The sequence below is a fragment of the Coregonus lavaretus genome (assembly GCF_964263955.1).
Source record: "Coregonus lavaretus genome assembly, chromosome: 5".
NCBI classification, from domain to species: Eukaryota; Metazoa; Chordata; class Actinopteri; order Salmoniformes; family Salmonidae; genus Coregonus; species Coregonus lavaretus.
In genome coordinates this window covers 18,828,124-18,844,505 of record NC_139992.1, presented here as the reverse complement: position 1 = coordinate 18,844,505, position 16,382 = coordinate 18,828,124, and the positions used below count along the sequence as shown (strand labels likewise).

The 16,382-nt window shown below is 44.9% G+C and overlaps 1 pseudogene across 1 annotated transcript in view; it reads left to right on the top strand.

Annotated features, from left to right (window-relative positions):
• LOC311128821 (interleukin-1 receptor type 1-like) overlaps nucleotides 1–15,401 on the top strand; it is a 35,115-nt pseudogene extending 19,714 nt beyond the window's left edge. Inside the window, exons 3-11 of the transcript in view lie at nucleotides 3,225–3,477; nucleotides 3,560–3,740; nucleotides 4,885–5,074; nucleotides 7,996–8,058; nucleotides 8,181–8,316; nucleotides 11,952–12,103; nucleotides 12,270–12,413; nucleotides 14,475–14,648; nucleotides 14,920–15,401. The product of the transcript in view is annotated as an interleukin-1 receptor type 1-like (transcript). The remainder of the gene's footprint in view (nucleotides 1–3,224; nucleotides 3,478–3,559; nucleotides 3,741–4,884; nucleotides 5,075–7,995; nucleotides 8,059–8,180; nucleotides 8,317–11,951; nucleotides 12,104–12,269; nucleotides 12,414–14,474; nucleotides 14,649–14,919) is intronic.
• Nucleotides 15,402–16,382: the final 981 nt, after the last annotated feature.

The following is a 16,382-nucleotide window of genomic DNA, read 5'->3' as shown; positions in this document are numbered from 1 at the left end:
TCACCAATGACTATATTTGTTATTGACAGAGACATGGTTGATGTATTCATCCATTTTCGGTCCTATGGACTTCACCCAGTATTAAGTGAGATCCTAAGTGAATGTTATCATTAAAAATATATATGTTTAACACAATACCACACGCCATTTTGAGGGCCTAGTTTTACCCTTTTTTAGGGGCCTGAAACTCATACATATAACTTTGAACTAAAACCACGTCATTATTATCATATTTCCCAGCAGGCTCTATTGCAGGTTGATATTTCAGAATTGTTTGTTTCAATATCTATGTTTGTGCACATACATTGATTGACTGATTAATCTTGTGCTACACAAAGATAAATGACATACATTTTTATAAACTAATCCAATTAGTTAGTTCAAATCAGTTAGTTCCTAATGTTCCTAACCCAGGCAGTCATTCTGAATGCAGATTTCAGGTGAATAATTATTCCAACTGTTGGATCTCCACCCACTGATTGGATTCCAATAGGAATTACATGTCACCTTGCAAGCTAGCATAATGTGACTTGCAGGCCTGATGTGGCTTGTAAACCATGGGTTTCAGGCCCTTGTGTTACAATCTCAGAATAAAAGGTTTACATTTGTGACTAAAGGGAGACAAACACTTATTTATCTTTGTGTAGCATAATATTAATCAATCAATCAATGCACCTGCACAAATATAGATATTGAAACAAACAATTCTAAAAACAATCATCCTGCGATAGAGCAAGCTGGGAAATATGATAATGACGTGCATGAGTTTCAGGCTCCTTTATTTGGTTAAAACTATGCCCACAAAATAAAGCCTTATGAAATAAATACAGTGCACAACTATTCAGACCCCTTCACCTTTTCCACATTTTGTTACGTTACAGCCTTATTCTAAAATTGATTAAATGCAAATTTTTCCTCATCAATCTACACAAAATACCCCATAAAGACAAAGTGAGAAAACAGGTTTTTAGAAATGTTTACCCAAAAAAATAAACAAGTATTTACATAAATATTCAGACCCTTTGCTATGAGACTCGAAATTGAGCTCAGGTGCATCCTATTTCCATTGATCATCCTTGAGATGTTTCTACAACTTGATTGGAGTCCATCTGTGGTAAATTCAATTGATTGGACATGATTTGGAAAGGCACACACCTGTCCCACAGTTGACAGTGCATGTCAGAGCAAAAACCAAGCCATGAGGTCAAAGGAATTGTCCGTTGAGCTCCAAGAAAGGATTGTGTCGAGGCACAGATATGGAGAAGGGTACCAAAACCTTTCTGCAGCATTGAAGGTCCCCAAGAACACAGTGCCCTCCATCATTCTTAAATGGAAGAAGTTTGGAACCACCAAGACTCTTACTATAGCTTGCAGCCTGGCCAAACTGAGCAATCAGGAGAGAAGGTTCTTGGTTAGGGAGGTGACCAAGAACCTGATGGTCACTCTGACAGAGCTCCAGAGGTCCTCTATGGAGATGGGAGAACCTTCCAGAAGGACAACCATCTCTGCAGCACTCCACCAATCAGGCCTTTATGGTAGAGATGCCAGACGGAAGCCACTCCTCAGTAAAAGGCACATGACAGCCCGCTTACGTTTACATTTTACATTTTAGTCATTTAGCAGACGCTCTTAGCCAGAGCGACTTACAGTTAATAAAAAAAATATATGATAATACTGGCCCCCCGTGGGAATCAATCCCACAACCCTGGCGTTGCAAACGCCATGCTCTACCAACTGAGCTACATCCCTGCCGGCCATTCCCTCCCCTACCCTGCACGACGCTGGGCCAATTGTGCGCCGCCCCATGGGTCTCCCGGTCGCGGCCGGCTACGACAGAGCCTGGATTCAAACCAGGATCTCTAGTGGCACAGCTAGCACTGCGATGCAGTGCCTTAGACCACTGCGCCACTCGGGAGTTTGCCAAAAGGCACCTAAGGACTCACAGACCAAGAGAAACAAGATTCTCTGGTCTAATGAAACCAAGATTGAACTCTTTGGCCTGAATGCCAAGCGTCCCGTCTGGAGGAAACCAGGCACCACTCATCACCTGGCCAATACCATCCCTACGGTGAAGCATGGTGGTGGCAGCATCTTGATGTGGAAAGGTGAACGGAGCAAAGTACAGAAGAGAGATCCTTGATGAAAACCTGCTCCAGACCTCAGACTGGGGCGATGGTTCACCATCCAACAGGACAACGACCCTAAGCACACAGCCAAGACAACGCAGGAGTGGCTTCGGGACAGGCCTCTGAATGTCCTTGAGTGGCCCAGCCAGAGCCCGGACATGAACCCGATCGAACAGCTCTGGAGAGACCTGAAAATAGCTGTGCAGCGATGCTCCCCATGTAACCTTACAGAGCTTGACAGGATCTGCAGAGAGGAATGGGAGAAACTCCCCAAATACAGGTGTGCCAAGCTTGTGGCATCATACCCAAGAAGACTCGAGGCTGTAATCGCTGCCAAAGGTGCTTCAACAAAGTACTGAGTAAAGGGTCTGAATATTTATGTAAATGTGATATTTCCGTTTTTAATTTTTAATTGATTTGCAAAAAAAATGTAAAACCTGTTTTTGCTTTGTCAATATGGGGTATTTTGTGTAGATTGATAAGGAAAAAAACACATTTATTTAAGGCTGTAATGTAACAAAATGTGGAACAAGTGAAGGGGTCTGAATACTTTCCGAATGCACTGTATGGCATTGTGTTAAATATATATATATATATTTTATGACAACATATTCATTTAGGATCTCACTTTTTGAAGTCCGTAGGTCCAAAAATGGATGAATGCAACAACCATGTCTCTGTCACTTACAGTGGTGGTAACTCTACAATTTGCTTGAAAGGCAAGGCACTGTGGGAATATTTGGAAAAGGCTTTACACTAATCAGTGTGTTAATTTAACACTGTTCTGGTGTCTATATGGGTCCACAGACTCAACACTTTCAGTATTGATTTAACACCATCAGTGTTCTTAGTTATTATTTGTTTTACTGGAGAATTTGTTGTGAAGAGATATATTTTGAAGGGACCATCTCTGTAAAGACTCTGTCTATGCATACTACATGACACGCGGAATAATTGCATAATTTCTTTGCCGTGCATCATTTCTCCAACATGTGTTTTTCTTTAAGAGGTGGCCTCAATAAAAAAGATGGTGGTCCGCAAACAGTCCCTGTGCCGCATGTTTGTCTTTACTTTACTTTATATACTCTTTGTGTGCAGATCTCTGTGAGGACAAAGGACGAGAGGTTGAGCGGGTGTTTTCAGTTTCCGGTGATGCTGCCATGTTAACATCCACCCTGGTGGACCTCAATGTGTTTGACTACCGCAGCATCCCCTATAACATCTCATGGTATGACCCAAGGACTGGAAGAGAGCTGACCAGGGAGACAAGAAAGACTCTGCCGCGGGGAAAGACACTGTGGATTTTTAACATCGCGATGGAGGATGCTGGAAACTATGAGTGTGTTGTGAGGTAGGGGCAATACTTTTGTCTGCTGTGTGTGTGTGTGTGTGTGTGTGTGCTGTAAATCTTTCCTGTTACCTTTGATAAACAGACTACCCTCCCAGTGCTATAAGAAATCGGCCTTACTGATTGTGAACCACACCAACCCAGAAGAATGCGGTCGACCAGAAAAGGCCGACCAGGTCCTGACCAACAAAGACACCGGTTTTCTGAACTGCCCATTGAGTGACCATATCAGGGAAGTGGACAATTACTCCATTCAGTGGTACAAGGTGAGTCCTATGGGGTAAACAGACAGTGCAGTGCAATGGGAGAGTGTTGAGAGGGAACGCCTGACAGCAGGGGTGGACTGGCCATGCCGGATGGGCTGATACATTTTTAGCCCAATGGGATTGTCATTTATTTTATTTTTTTACATAATTATAATTATCTGGCTAATAACCAAATTAGTTCACCCAAAGTTCACCCAAATTACAATGACATTGGTTTCCTTACCCTGTAGGCCAGTCTATGGACAAGGTATAACAACAACGTGCTTTGGTTTGGTTTCCCTTGCACTGTTGTCACATGGAAGCGTTTTGGCATTTGTGGCACAAATCTCATTCAAGTCATTTGACCGATATTGGCATTTGTCGCGCATCAGTATGAAAAATGTATGCACTCACTAACTGTAAGTCGCTCTGGATAAGAGCGTCTGCTAAATGACTAAAACGTAAAATGTAATCATGTTCAAATCAATTTGAGATACATTTGGACATGATGTAGTCCCCTGTAGCTCAGTTGGTAGAGCATGGCGCTTGCAACGCCAGGGTTGTGGGTTCGTTCCCCACGGGGGGCCAGTATGAAAATGTATGCACTCACTAACTGTAAATCACTCTGGATAAGAGCGTCTGCTAAATGACTAAAATGTAAAAAATGTAAATGTAATAACGGGGTCCACAGTGACAAAAATGGGCCTTTTGGGGGCCTCAAGGAAAGAAAATGGGCCAATGTCGGGGCCTCAAGGGAAAAATGGTCTGGTGTGTCAGAAATGCCAGGGCGGATTTCTGGTCCCAGTCTGCCCCTGCCTGACAGTGCTGGAAAGCCTGTTTGAACTCTTTCTTTTCAGTCATTCAGTCTGTCTCTATGTATTCTTAATTTCTGTTTAAAACTATAGGAATGTGGGGTTATTACTACTAGTGACTACATTTGAACAATGTTCCATCAGATACGGTATATACTCTTTACATTGTTCATTGCTCTCACACATTGTACTGCATTGAATTGTTCTGAGAGTAGGTCTTCTAAGGTAAGACATTATCACAACTTATCTGTAATTGTGTATTCATTTTGTTTTATTAGCCATATTCCATTACTATGATATTCCATTCCATTACCACTACCTTTCAGTGTGGATTTCTACTTTAAACCTTTCAGGGCTGTGAACCCATTGTGAAAGATGACCCATTGTGGAACAGGTTTAGCTATGTCAATAACAGTGTTACGGAGTTACTCCTAGTAAAAGCGGTCATCCCTGAGGACCATGCGTTCTACACCTGCACCATGACCTTTAACTTGGAAGGGCTCAGCGGCAGGATCTCAGAGACCATCAACGGTATGGTGGACGGTGAGTTTTGTTGGCACAGCTCATAAAAGTTGTCCCTAACCACAGATTATTACCATATACCCCCAATCCTTACCACAGCCATTACAGAGATACAGTGCCTTCAGAAAGTATTCACACCCGTTGACTTTCTCCACATCTTGTTGTGTTACATAGTGGGATTAAAAGGGATTTAATAGTCATTTTTTGTTAACAATCTACACAAAATACCCTGTAATGTCAAAGTGTAAGAAAAAGTCTAACATTAAAAATAGAAAAAAATAGAAAAATAGAACACTAATATATCTGATTACATAAGTATTCAACTCCCTGAGTCAATATATGTTAGAATCACCTTTGGCAGAGATTACAGCTGTGAGTATTTCTGGGTAAGTGTCTAAGAGCTTTCCACACCTGGATTGTGTAACATTTCCCCATTATTATTTTCAAAATTCTACAAGGTCTGTCAAGTTGGTTGTTGATCATTGCTAGACAACCATTTTCAGGTCTTGCCATAGATTTTCAAGCAGATTTAAGTCTAAACTGTAACTCGGCCACTCAGGAACATTCACTGTATTCTTCGTAAGCAACTTCAGTGTAGATTTGGCCTTGTGTTTAAGGTTGTTGACCTGCTGAATGGTGAATTCATCTCCCAGTGCCTGGTGGAAAGCAGACGGAACCAGGTTTTCCTCCCTGGTCTTCGTGGTTGAATCTGTGTTTGAAATTCACTGCTTGACTTAGGGACCTTACATATAATTGTACTGTATGTGTGGGGTACAGACATGAGGTAGTCATTCAAAAATCATTTGAAACACTGTTATTGCACACAGAGTGTCACGATCGTCAAAAGGAGCGGACCAAGGCGCAGCGTGGAATGCGAACATACTTTATTTATATTCACCACACGAACAAAAACAACAAAACGATACGTGAAGTCCTTGGTAACAAACACAAACCAACACGGAACAAGATCCCACAAAACACAACTGCCAAACGGCTGCCTAAGTATGGTTCCCAATCAGAGACAACAAGCAACAGCTGATTCTCGTTGCCTCTGATTGAGAACCACCCCGGCCAACACAGAAACACATGAACTAGATACTGAAACAATGAACACAAAACATAGACTCTACACACCCTGGCTCAACATAAAAGAGTCCCTAGAGCCAGGGCGTGACAGTACCCCCCCCCCAAAGGCGCGGACTGCGACCGCGCCAACATAAACCGAACAGGGGAGGGCCGGGTGGGCATTCCTCCTCGGAGGCGGATCCGGCTCCAGGCGTGACCACCACCCTCTAATAACCCCCCCGTAGTGCCCCTGGTCTGGTCTGGCCCCGCTGGCTGGAGCTGGACTGGACATCGGTGGAGCGGATTGCTTAGGCTCCGGTGTGGAGCAGCTGACCGGTACCTGACCAGGCACCGGTGAAACGGGCACGGGCTGTGCCGGACTGACGACGCGCACCACAGGCTTGGTGCGGGGAGCAGGAATGGGCCGGACCGGGCTGACGACGCACACCCCTGGCTTGGTGCGGGGAGCAGGAACGGGCCGGACCGGGCTGACGATGCGCACCACAAGCTTGGTGCGGGGAGCAGGAACGGGCCGGGCCGGGCTGACGAAGCGCACCACTGGCTTGGTGCGGGGAGCAGGAACGGGCCGGGCCGGGCTGACGACGCGCACCATTGGCTTGGTGCGGGGAGCAGGAACCGGCCGGGCCGGGCTGACGACGCGCACCACTGACTTGGTGCGGGGAGCAGGAATGGGCCGGGCCGGGCTAGCGACGCGCACCACAGTCTTGGTACGAGGGGCAGGAACAGGCCGGACCGGGCTGTGGAGACGGACTGGAGGTCTGGAGCGAAGAGCTGACACAACCCGTCCTGGCTGAATGCCTATCTTAACACACTCTGTGTGAGGCATCAGCACAGGACGTACAGGGCTGTGTACACGTACTGGCACAACAACACGTGACACTGGCGCAGGATATCCGGGACCGAGGAGGGGTACTGGAGGCCACGAGCGTTGAGCCGGCACACTCCGTCCTGGCTGCATGCCCACCTTAGCACAACACGTGCGTGGTGCTCGCACAGGACGAACCGGACTGTGCCGGACCACTCGCGGCACAGTACGCAGCTCCGCATATCTCGGAACCTGCCCTGTCTCACACTGCCTAGCCTGAGTACGGGGAGTTTGCTCTGCTCTACCTCTAGTTTCCGCCAACCTCCCTTCCGGCCACCCAAACCCGGTGGCCTCCTCTCCTAATCCCCAACATCGCCCTGTAGCTGCCTCCAGCAGCCCCGTCGTCCATGCCGTGTGCCCCCCCCCCCCCCCTAAAAATTTATTGGGGTTGCCTCTTGCGTGTCCGACGTCGGCCCGGTTGGCGCCGCTGCTACTCTCTATGGCGCGCCTCCACCGTCTCCTCCCACGGACGGCGATCCATACCGGCCTGGATCTCCTCCCAACTCTACACACCCTGGCTCAACATAAAATAGTCCCTAGAGCCAGGGCGTGACACAGAGTGAGTCCATGCAACTTATGTGACTTGTTAAGCAACATTTTACTCCTGAACTTATTTAGGCCTGCCATAACTAAGGCATTGAATACTTCTTGACTCAAGACATTTCATCATTTTTAATTAATTTGTAAACATTTCTAAAAACATTCCACTTTGACATTATGGGGTATTGTGTGTAGGCCATTGATACAAAAATCTAAATTGCATCAATTTCAAATTCAAGCTGTAACACAACAAAACGTGGAAAAAGTCAAGGAGTGTGAATACTTTCTGAAGGCACTGTATATGACCCTGAATCAGAGGTTATGAGTTCATAGAGGCTGCTTTGAAACTTTGCTCTTTGAGAGCTTAGAAAGGGTTGTTTTCTATAGGGTCAGGTGACTGAATATTTCTGTGTCTTTCTATGATGTTTATGAATCATTGTCATAATTTCAGTGCAGTATTGCCTGGAGCCCAAAGTGGTTGAACCTGCCAATGAGATCATCAAAGCAGATCTGGGTGAGTAAACCACTAGAGAATGTGTGTGTGTGTGTGTTTGTGTGTGTGTGCGCGTGCGTGCGTGAGTTTATTATTTATTTTCATTCATGATCCAAATAAAGAATTCAATGTTTGCCCCCTAGGTTCTTCCTTCAGTAAGATGTGTCGGGTGTTTGTGCCGAGTGTGGGGAATAAAAGTTGCACGGATTTGAATTGGAAAGCTAGCAAAAACTCAATTTCCAAAATTGTCTCAGAACGCATCTTTCAGGAATCACAAAGGTAGGTTGAGACAACACAACAGTATCGCAATACACACTGTAAGAATTCTACAAATGTGTTGCTTTTTAACCATTTTCATGTAGACTTGATTGTGTGTTTTGGATCATTGTCTTGCTGCATGACCCAGCTGCGCTTCAGCTTCAGCTCACAGACGGATGGCATGACATTCTCCTGTAGAATTCTCGGATACAGAGCAGAATTCATGGTTCCTTCTATTAAGGCAAGTCGTCCAGGTCCTGAGGCAGCAAAGCATCCCCAAACCATCACAATACCACCACCATGCTTGACTTACAGTATGAAGTTCTTACTGTGTAATGCAGTGTTAGCTTTTCGCCAGACATAATGGGACCCATCTCATCCAAAAAGTTGACTCAAGTTTGCCAAAAAGCACCTGAATCATCAAGACTATTTGAAGAATGTTCTATGGACAGATGAGTCAAAAGTATTGCTTTTTGGACGACATGGGTCCCATTACGTTCTACAGGAGAATGTAAGGCCATCTGTCTGTGAGCTGAAGCTGAAGCACAGCTGGGTCATGTAGCAAGACAATGATCCAAAACACATAATCAAGTTTACTTGAAAATGGTTAAAAAGCAACACATTTGAAGTTTTGTAATTTACTAGTCAAAGTCCAGACCCAATTCCAATTGAGATGTTGTGGTAGGACTTGAAACTAGCAGTTCATGCTTGAAAACCCAAAAATGTTGCATGCAAGAGTTGGCCAAATTCCTCCACAGCGATGTGAGAGACTGATCAACAACTACAGGAAGCATTTGGTTGCAGTCATTGCAGCTAAAGGTGGCACAACCAGTTGTTGAGTGTAAGGGGGCAGTTACTTTTTCACACTTGCATAACTTTGTTAATTAAATAAATAAAATAAGTATAATTTTTGGGTTTGTTATTTGTACACTCAGGTTCCTTTATCTAATATTAGGTTTTGGTTGAAGATCTGATAACATTCAGTATAAAAAATATGCAAAAATAGAGAAAATCAGAAAGGAGAAAATACTTTTTCACGGCACTGTATATGCCTGTATTCTGTGTCATCCAGATGGATGTTCTACTGTATAGTATCTAAACTGTTGGTATCGTATCAGGTATACTACTGAGATTAAGATAGGCTCCATATACCTTAATACATAGTGCTTGCTTTGAAACTTTGGAACTTCACAAAATCTAATCAAATCACATTTTATTTGTCACATGCGTCGAATACAACAGGTGTAGACCTTACCGTGAAATGCTTACTTACAGGCCCTTAACCAACAATGCAGTTCAAGAAATAGAGTTAAGAAAATATTTACTAAATAAAATAAAGTAAAAAATCAAATAACAAGTAACACAATAAAATAACAATAACGAGGCTAAATACAGGGTGTACCGGTACCGAGTCAATGTGCGGGGGTACAGGTTAGTCGAAGTAATTTGTACATGTAGGTAGGGGTAAAGTGACTATGCATAGATAATAAACAGCGAGTAGCAGCAGTGTAAAAACAAAGGGAGGGGGGTGTCAATGTAGATAGTCCAGGTGGCCATTTGATTAATGTTGACACAAATGAACTTGAAACTCTCGACCAGCTCCACTACAGCCCTGTCGATGTGAATAGGAGCGTGTTTGGCCCTCCTTTTCCTGTAGTCCACGATAGCTCCTTTGTCTTGATCACGTTGAGGGAGAGGTTGTTGTCCTGGCACCACACTGCCAGGTCTCTGACCTCCTCCCTTTAGGCTGTCTCATCGTTGTCGGTGATCAGGCCTACCACTGTTGTGTCGTCAGCAAACTTAATGATGGTGTTGGAGTCGTGCTTGGCCACGCAGTCATGGGTGAACAGGGAGTACAGGAGGGGACTAAGCATGCACCCCTGAGGGGCCCCAGTGTTGAGGATCAGCTTGGCAGATGTGTTGTTGCCTACCCTTACCACCTGGGGGCGGCCCGTCAGGAAGTCCAAGATCCAGTTGCAGAGGGAGGTGTTTAGTCCCAGGGTCCTTAGCTTAGTGATGAACTTTGTAGGCACTATGGTGTTGAACGCTGAACTGTAGTCAATGAACAGCATTCTCACATAGGTGTTCCTTTTGTCCAGGTGGGAAAGGGCAGTGTGGAGTGCGATTGAGATTGCGTCATCTGTGGATCCATGGGGGCGGGATGCAAATTTGAGTGGGTCTAGGGTTTCCGGGATGATGGTGTTGATGTGAGCCATGACCAGCCTTTCAAAGAACATCATGGCTACCGACGTGCTACGGGACGGTAGTCATTTAGGCAGGTTACCTTCGCTTTTCTGGGCACAGGGACTATGGTGGTCTGCTTGAAACATGTAGGTGTTACAGACTTGCTCAGGGAAAGGTTGAAAATGTCAGTGAAGACACTTGCCAGTTTGTCCACGCAGGATCTGAGTACACGTCCTGGTAATCCGTCTGGCCCCGCGGCCTTGTGAATGTTGACCTGTTTAAAGGCTACGGAGAGCGTGATCACACAGTCGTCCGGAACAGCTGGTGCTCTCATGCATGCTTCAGTGTTGCTTGCCCCGAAGCGAGCATAAAAGGCATTTAGCCCATCTAATAGGCTCGCGTCACTGGGCAGCTCGCTGCTGGGTTTCCCTTTGTAATCCGTAATAGTTTGCAAGCCCTGCCACATCTGACGAGTATCAGAGCCGGTGTAGTAGGATTCAATCCTAGTCCTGTATTGACGCTTTGCCTGTTTGATGGTTAGTCTGATGGCATAGCGGGATTTCTTCCAGTCTGTGCTAGCAAAACAGTCCTGTAGCGTAGCATCCGCGTCTTCTGATATTGAGCGAGTCACTGGTACTTCCTGCTTTAGTTTTTGCTTGAAAGCAGGAATCAGCAGGATAGCATTATGGTCAGATTTGCCAAATGGAGGGCGAAGGAGAGCTTTGTATGCATCACTGTGTGTGGAGTAAAAGTGGTCTAGGGTTTTTTCCCTCTGGTTGCAGATGTGATATGCTGGTAGAAATGAGGTAAAATGGATTTAAGTTTGCCTGCATTAAAGTTCCTGGCCACTAGGAGTGCCGCTTCTGTCCTGCCAATGCACGGAAATCCAGCCAACTGTATATTATCCGTGTCGTCGTTCAGCCACGACTTGGTGAAACATAAGCTATTACAGTTTTTAATGTCCCGTTGGTAGGATAGTCTAGAACGGAGCTCATCCAGTTTATTCTCCAGTGATTGCACGTTGGCCAATAGAACGGAAGGTAGAGGCGGGTTCCCCACTCGCCGAATAATTCTCACAAGGCACCCGATCTCCGCCCCCTGTACCTCTGTCTTTTCTTCACACGAATGACGGGATTTGGGCCTGGTCTCGGAGAAACAGTATATCCCTTCTGTAAGACTCATTAAAAAAAAAATATTTGTGCAGTTTGAGGTGAATAATCACTGTTCTGATATCCAGAAACTATTTTCGGTCATAAGAGACGGTAGCAGCAACATTATGTACAAAAAAGGTTACAAACAATGCAAAAAAACACACAAAATAGCACAGTTGGTTAGGAGCCTGTAAAACGGCACCCATCCCCTCAGGCGCCAATAACAGTGTATGTTATGTTAACTGTTGCCATGATGGTTTGATTGTGCGTTCACAAGGGGGAACTTGTCTGTCTTCCCCCCCCCCCCCCTCCCCAAACCAGGGAGTGGAGAGAAGAAGAGGAGAAGGGTGTATGGTTGGAGCGTCATTTGAATTTCTTGATGGTGGAAGAGGAAGACTTTTACATCAACTACACGTGTTTGGTTTCCAGTGACAGAGGCATTTCTTTAGCCTTCTTCATACTACAGCCTACAGGTTAGACAATACTGTCTGGAGGATAACATAAAGGTGTTTCAAAAGAGATCACACACATATTATCCTGTCCCTTTACCGTTGTTTTGATAGTGTATTATAACAACTGCAACTTCACCACTTTTGAAAAAACTGTTATAAATGCTATCTTCTCTCTTTTTCTGCACAGATCCAAACTATCTGCTCCCTATTGGGGTACTACTGACCAGTCTGGTATTGGTGTTTACTGTTAGTGTTGTTATTTACCATCGCTTCAAGATCGACATCGTGCTGTCGCTCAGGAGGATGTTCCCGCTTCTCTACACAAACACAGGTACGCAATGAGAGACACTTTACCGCACATATACTGCGCAAGCACACTCATGGAAACATTAATAGAAACATGCCTGAGCGCGCACACGTAGACATGCACACACTCATGCACACACACACACTATCTGCAGACTCATTGCATACTGTGCTTTCACGAAATGGAAACTCGCACTAACATAAATATACATTCCTACACCAGATACAGACAGAAATGCACATACAGCATGTCTCCCCACAAACCCCCAGGCCCACACTTAAACCCACACACACACGCATGTTGCATTGCTTGTGTTAGGTTCTGAACAAACTGAGTAAAAACTCAAACGGACAACTAGAAAAAGCTCAAACAAAGTTTATTCACCCACTGGGTCATATAGCTGCAAAGACAAAGATGTTTACACAATCACATATATTTATACCTTCCTACTAGGCGGAGTCAACCCCTTGCATATCTAGACAGCCAATACATCTCTGTTGCTAGTCAGGAACGTATTTGGTTCCTCTCATTGGTGTAGCCTCCTGCTAGAACCTTCATGGGCATGGAAATATACCGTTGAAGTTGGAAGTTTACATACAGTCATTAAAACTTGTTTTTCAACCACTCCACAAATTTCTTTTTAACAAACTATAGTTTTGGCAAGTCGGTTAGGACATCTACTTTGTGCATGACACAAGTAATTTTTCCAACAATTGTTTACAGACAGATTATTTCACATATAATTCACAGCAATTCCAGTGGGTCAGAAGTCTACATACACTAAGTTGACTGTGCCTTTAAAGTTGGCTTGCAAGCTGAAGAACACCATCCCAACTGTGAAGCACGGGGGTGGCAGCATCATGCTGTGAGGGTGCTTTGCTGCAGGAGGGACTGGTGCACTTCACAAAGTAGATAGCATCATGAGGAAGGAAAATTATGTGGATGTATTGAAGCAACATCTTAAGACATCAGTCAGGAAGTTTAAGCTTGGTCGCAAATGGGTCTTCCAAATGGACAATGACCCCAAGCATACTTCCAAAGTTGTGGCAAAATGGCTTAAGGACAACAACATCAAAGTATTGGAGTGGCCACCACAAAGCCCTGACCTCAATCCTATAGAACATTATGGGCAGTACTGAAAAAGCGTGTGCGAGCAAGGAGGCCTCTTACACCAGCTCTGTCAGGAGGAATGGACCAAAAGTCATCCAACTTATTGTGGGAAGCTTGTGGAAGGCTACCCGAAACGTTTGACCCAAGTTAAACAATTTAAAGGCAATGCTACCAAATACTAATTGAGTGTATGTAAACTTCTGACCCACTGGGAATGTGATGAAATAAATAAAAGCGGAATAAATCATTCTCTTTACTATTATTCTGACATTTCACATTCTTAAAATAAAGTGGTGATCCTAACTGACCTAAGACAGGGAATTTTTACTAGGATTAAATGTCAGGAATTGTGAAAAACTGAGTTTAAATGTATTTGGCTAAGGGGTATGTAAACTTCCGACTTCAACTGTATGTGTGTGACAGGACTGACTGTTCCTCCTCACTTCATCTGACCTGAACTCGGGCCGAATTCCTCACTCCTCCTTACTCCACGGCTGTCCTACCTTAGCAGTGACTGAAACCAGACTGTTGCCCTTTGCCTCTCTCCATAGGGTACATGAGATTTAAGAATAACATTTCCCAACAGAATGTAAGCTCTGCACTCCCCTTTCTCACTCAGTAACTTTCCATACACCCGGTTCTAATATGGTAACATGAATAAGTATATTCCAAGCTAGAATCCAACACTTGTTTCCCACTCCCCACCTGACCACAAGTAAAATCAGTAGCAAGTGTAGCAATGTATTGTAGCACATCCCACAGCTATGCAAGCACAGCATTTTCCATGACTCAGAGGAAACAGAGAGGAAGTTTGATACAAGGCACTAAATAGGCCATGTAACCATAAAACACAAGCAACTATGGTGTCATAAATAACCAAGCCTCCTCTGTTAGGCAGGTTTGTGGAGGCTTTTGCTCTAGCCCAGCACTAACACATCTATTTTGTTTTACCTGTCCCTATCCTGCATGTGGCAGACTCTGATGGGAAGTTGTATGATGCGTACGTGGCATACCCCCGTCTGTTTGGGGATGGGGGCGGAGCCTGTGGGGAGGCAGAGATGTTTGCCCTCCACATGTTGCCCCAGGTTCTGGAGGGGAGGTGTGGCTACAGGCTGTTCATACTGGGCCGGGACAGCCTACCAGGGGAAGGTATGACATCTCAGCTCGACCCTGAGGCTCCAGGTTCCAGAAGACTAAGTTAGCCTTGGCATTAGTACATAAGTAGCATGATGATGAAATATGTGAAACCTTTCTGAAATCATAAAGACCTTCAGAAACCATTTCAATGGTAGAACAATGTTTTAATAACAATTTCCCCTGCTCCCTGACCCCCTCTTCTCCTCCCTCCTCCCTTTCCCCCTCTTCTCCTCCCTCCTCCCTCCTCCCTTTCCCCCTCTTCTCCTCCCTCCTCCCTCTCTAGCCATAGTAGATGCAGTGGAGGAGAGCATGCTGGCAAGCCGGCGTCTCCTCCTGGTCTACTCTGGCTCTACGTTCTGCAGTGGAAGCCACAGTGACAGCAGCAGTGGTGTCCTGGAGGCCTGGCAGAGCTTCGAGAGGCAGACGGCCATGCACCGTGCCCTGTTGGAGGGCTCCCTTAAGGTGGTCCTTGTGGAGCTGGAGGAGGTCTCCCCCACACAGCTGACCCTCTTCCCCGAGTCGGTGCGCCACCTCCGGGAGCGCCAGGGCGCCGTCTGCTGGTGGAAGAGTAGCAGAGGGTTGAGGTGTGGGAGGTGGGGAGAAGAGGAGGAGGTGGAGGAGAAGAGAGGGGAGCTGGCTTCGTCCCCTCTCTCCTCACCCTCTCTTTCCTTGTCCTCACGCTTCTGGAAGGAACTGAGGTATTATATGCCAGTGAGGGGCACGAGGACGAGGTGACCAGAGAAGAACAGCCTGATGAAGTTGTGATGGGATGGATGGGCTTTGGAGAGGACAGTGTTAGACATAACGAGGAAATCTGTTGAATGACTTCTGGTACCTGACTCTCTCAACACATTTTCATGAAAAATTATTGAATCAGACTTTGGAGGACTGATCTTCTGCTGTGAGATTTATTTGAGGTGGGAAAATGCACAGTAAACAGTGTATTCATTCTGAACATATTGGCAGAGCCACTCACACACACACGCACGCACACACACACACACACAATTTACCACCATGTTGTACATACACACCACATCTGTGAAAGAGCTTTAATAAAGAGTGCCCAGTACATTCTATACAATGTATTTGTTGTCTTTGTTTGTCTACTTTCTAAAAAATCCCTCCAAAATGTTCCTTTATTTATTCAGGATTGTTGATATAATGTTTTTATTCGATTTGTTAATCATACATTGAGATAAACTATAAGTGTTTAAACTAATATTTATGAACGCAGTTATTAATTAATAGGCCAAAGTATTTATGAACAGCTTTCTGACATTTGATATTAAATGTTTTATAAGTGGTGAGCTGGCTATTAACAAATACCTTATATTATTTATTAAAGCACATTCCAGAAGGTGGTTGCTTGCTAGCTCTTTTGTTATGGCTAGCTTACATACAGGTAGGACTATAGCTGTGACTGGTAACCTGCTTTACTGTAATCCAATGGGATCATAAAATAAGCCATTTAAAATAAAGTGTGGTTAGGACTGGGGATTCTCACATCCAGCTGAGGTTGTTTTACACCTCAAGAAAACCTTCTGCAGCATCGTCTTGTCAACCTGAAGTATCTTCCTTAAAATCACTCTTCAGGGAGCCTGAAACCACACTCGGTGTGAAACGAAGAGAAGAGGAGCACCTTGGGTTTATCGTCTCTAAGAAGGTACATGGATTCATGTAAGTATTGTAATTGTTACTGCAAACTGTTGGTACAATTGGGCTTATTATGTAGCATGAAGGTAG